This window comes from Priapulus caudatus, unplaced genomic scaffold (genome assembly GCF_000485595.1).
Source record: "Priapulus caudatus unplaced genomic scaffold, Priapulus_caudatus-5.0.1 Scaffold1313, whole genome shotgun sequence".
NCBI lineage: Eukaryota > Metazoa > Priapulida > Priapulimorpha > Priapulimorphida > Priapulidae > Priapulus > Priapulus caudatus.
The window spans coordinates 3,716-8,260 of NW_014578374.1; the positions used below are offsets into that span (position 1 = coordinate 3,716).

Below are 4,545 nucleotides of genomic sequence, written 5' to 3' on the forward strand. Positions count from 1 at the left end.
CAGAAAAAAAACATGCAGGCATGGCGTAATTTCAGCGCACGAGTCCTGCCACAAGAACCTGTTCCATGCCAACAGTTCGGTGTTTGCAATGCAAACTGGATCGCAAATTCAAGGAGCGGTATGAAACTATAGCTATAACCAGATTTCGTACCACAACACACAGAAGTAGATTAAAGGGAACAAGAAGCCTAGCCGATGGGTGAACTGAGCATATTTAAGAAAGCGATGCAAGAAAAAGCAAGACGGCGCGCTATCTTTCTATCAAAATACCATCAAAGAACGCGCAGTGGCGGTACAACACACTGGGGGCCTACCGGGGTATAAAATACGAGAAGAAAGCTCGTTGCGGAAATTAATAAACCAATCACATCGGTAATAAGTCTGAACCAAATCCCTCAATGCTCAGATCTGCAAAGAAATAAACCCTGAGAACATTTTGGAGTGTATCAACGGTGATATGATAGTCGTCAGATTGTAGACCAGACCGAGCGGAAGTATCGTACACCAAAAGTATAACGGCCGTCCTGTGCATCGGAATCAAATTACAACACGAAGTATAATCACCCTGTACCACCCTCTATGCATCATCGACCGATAAAAGCGATACCCAATGTACACCCAAAGTATACCCCCAATGTATGCCTAAGCGTGATAATAAATCGTGCAGATTTAGACTAAGCCGACCTAAGTATCTGCGTACAAGACGCAAGTAATAGTGTTTGCGCCCCTGTGCAACCAAATAACAAACAACGTAATATCAGCCTCTGCTATACCCCATACATAGTCTGACCATCACGCCATGTATCTTCGCCAATATTCCAAGTAATTCAACCGGCGCAATGTATGCCAACGGTGAAATATGCGTCGGATATTTTAGAACACAAAAGTATCGTTACATCCTCAAGTTATATCTACGCCCCTGTTGCGACCTTTCATATTACTAGAGCCAGTTATAGTTTTAATCATTTACACTCTCTTGTTATTATCTGATCCCTTTATATTCTATAATTTCGACCATGACGCTGTTCTATCTCCATGTTAACTATTTATCTCCAAGTATATTTTACCTTCAATGTATCTTTAACTGGTTGAAATATGCGTCAGATTAGACACCAAGTATCGCGTAAACAGCATGTGACAAAGTATTTATTATTTTTAAAGGCAATGTTATCGGAACGACGACCCTAGTGTCAAGCGGCAAATTAGAACCAAGTATATGGTCACGCCTGTATTATTCGACCCTACCTATCACTATTCGACCGCTAATAACATTCACGGCGCCATGTACTATATTCCATTATGCTGGTGTTTTAGTGCGTATTTCTCAGACCAAGTAGTATTACCTCAATGTAATCCAATCGGTGAAAAATATGCGTCAGATATTATGACACCCGATAAATTAATCAGCGTACAATCAGAGCGAACAGCAAGTATTAAACCCGACCCATGTGCACCATTTGCAACAATGTAAGCTACACTTTAGGATATTAGAGAATACATGATGCCGATGACGCTCGTGATATGGAAATTAGTTGCTAGCATAGAATAAGGAATATTGTGGCGAGCGCTGTAAGTACCCGCCGGATACATATCGGACCCATTACGCGTCCATGCGTACACCAAGTACCTCAATGATATCAACCAGGTTGAAAATATCCGATAACAGATTGTAGACACCGGCGATCGCGCCGGAGCATTGATATGATCGGCTAAGTACAGTTATCTCAGGCAGACAGCGATCCGATATAGTGACCGGATAGGTTGGTGTAATCAAGAGAGATTATATGCATGCGCGCCTGAAAGCTCGTGCAAACAGCAATTTACAACAGAACTTAAAGTATAATAGCACGAATGTATACGTGACGCAATAGCACGGAAGACCTAGATTGAGGGCCACTGGTAAATCCCCTCTATAACATACCTCGAACATAGATACACGTATATAGGGAACGCCCCATGTACATGGATATTAGGTGATGGATACACAATATGGAAACATCAAGGTTCCATTGTATAATGCCAACGGCTCGAAATAATACGTCAGATTTGATCGACGCAACGATTAGCCGGCTCGGAAAGGGCATCTATCGGTTACCAACCGATGATTTATAATTTGCATTATGTGGGCCAGGAGGATATAGATCAGATAGATAAGTCTTCCGCCGTATTAAGGTTATAAAGTCCGATTCGTAAAGATTGTTGGGCAACCAAAGCAGATATAGGAGCGTGGACATGATCTGTGCGAATAGCAGCTATAAGCACATGATGACTTTCGAAGTGATGGACTAATAAGTATAGAGTATAGAGTATCCGTCCATGTTATCCTGAGGAGCACGAGAACCGTCGGGATTATCTCGTTCCCAATTAATCATAACAATATAGCACCAATCAATCTAGTCGCGCGTAGTTTTTTAGTTTCGCAGGTCTGGGGCCGTGGGCGTTAGGCGAAATTCTGCGGAAAATGAATCACCGCAAATATACAGCGTTATCAGTGGACCTGTGTAGAGGTATTCCGTATTAGGATCCGCGAAGTTTTTAATTTCATTCCTGTTATGTGATAAAGTTGTCTCTTGGGCTCGTGAGCGAAGCAGCTGAGAGGCGTATTGCGAGATCAGAGCCTCACCGTACGCCTACGTCCAGCAAGCGTCCGCACCAGTCGAACACGAATAGGTTCCGAAGCCTGTTCCCACGCCGCTCTGCTGGCTACCTTGGTGGTAGAGGGCGACCAGCTCCTAAGATTCCCTTCTTCGGGTAAGCATCGATTAGCCATTACCAAGAGCACATGAACGTAGCCATCTGCGATCCGTTGTCAGAAGCATAATAAGTGGTTATGACATCTTTGTAATAGATATCATTATTTGATTATTATTGTAAATATAATAGGTATAATAATAGATAATAATCTTGATAATAAGTAGCAAGTCTACATTGTCACAACCTCTGCAGTGAGGTGTCAAGTTAACGTTATGATAGTTCAGACTTTAGATAGACATAACTTTTTATGAAGGTTCTGACAACGGACCGCTGTTTGCTTGGGATGGATGCGTCTGATATAAATCAATTGATCATGTGATTTGCGCCAACAAATGGAAAAACTACTCTCTCGGGCCAATTGTCGCTGTGACCTATCACAGGATGGGTTATAACTAGCAACATAGACCAAGAATAACATAGAAGATAAGATAGAACCAAGAATAAGTCATTCTTAGTTTATGCTAGCAACGAGTAGGGATTAGCTGAGTCGCATGCCGCCATATTGGATCCTTTTCGAATCCACCTTGACATCAGGATCAACAATTTCAAATCGCTGACCCAAACAAGCGATCGCCTTATCTTAGGTTGTTGTGCTTTTGTTCGGAATGCAATCGGTGACGAGCCGTTTAAAATGTGGCATTTCAATAATCAAACAATTATGTTACAAACTAAAGTGGGAATCGCGTTAAAGTAGTCAGAACTACCCGAAAGCAAATCTGCTATCTATCGGTGCATTTAGCTGCCTATGACCCATGTAGATTATTAGCCTGTTGCATTTTGTTAATGTGTTGCATGTTTTCTGTCTGTAAAGGGGAAGGAACGGACAAGGACGGATCGCGAGGGACTATTACAACCCAGGATTCTTCTAACAAGCTCATTGTGATGATGCAATAATATTAGTATCGAAGCCGACGCAATTATGACAACAATTAAATTTAAATTATTCGATGAAGATGTATTTGTAGATATATTGTATGTACTGCACGATGTCTCTTTTGACATATAGGAAGCGTTAATTCATAACAGCTCATTTATATACGAATCACTTTATGTGTACTCATATGAAATTAATTGAAATAAAAATCCGTGTATAAATAATGAACATTTATTGGTAGATGTATTTCTATATCCATAGTTCGTTCAGAGATGTCAAGGACGATTGTACCGATTGCATAGCTAATTATCCGCCTCCGCTCATATATTCTCTTATAATACAGCAGACCAGGCACTTACACTGAAACTTATAATCCCCAGTGTTTGCCTCAATACCCCTTAAAACTCTTCTAGCGGATCGCTTTCCCCCTGGCACATAGGGTAGGTGCGTCTCCCTCTCCGTTCGTGCGTCTCTCACACCACATTCGCGCACACACGCACTCACACGCACATGCCACTCAAGCACGCGGGACCGACACCGTTAGCGTATTGTTATACGAAAAATGCAGTCATGTATATCAGAAGCTGCAATTATTAAATACCTCGAGTATTAATCATCATCTCTTGTCTCTATTCTATTATATATAATATATATTTTTTTTTTTATTCTAGAAGATTCTTTTAGCGGCCTCGAACTCTTGATATATAATATTATAATATATATATATATATCTGATAGAGAGAAAAGATCAAGAGAGGAAATAGCGAGAAAGAGAGAAGAGAGAGAGAGAAGAGAGGACAAGAAGACAGAGAGAGAGAATATAAAGAAGCAATTATATATATATATATATTATATATATATATATAATAATAGTATATCTATATATAATATAACTCTCTCTCTCTCTCTCTCCCCGA

General features: G+C 40.7%; 1 long non-coding RNA gene across 1 annotated transcript; it reads left to right on the forward strand.

Moving 5' to 3' along the window:
* The first annotated feature begins 2,663 nt into the window (after nt 1-2,663).
* On the forward strand, nt 2,664-3,856 carry LOC106816204. Its single transcript, XR_001394851.1, has 2 exons — nt 2,664-2,751; nt 3,566-3,856. It is a non-coding gene; the product is annotated as an uncharacterized LOC106816204 (long non-coding RNA).
* The last annotated feature ends 689 nt before the right edge of the window (nt 3,857-4,545 follow it).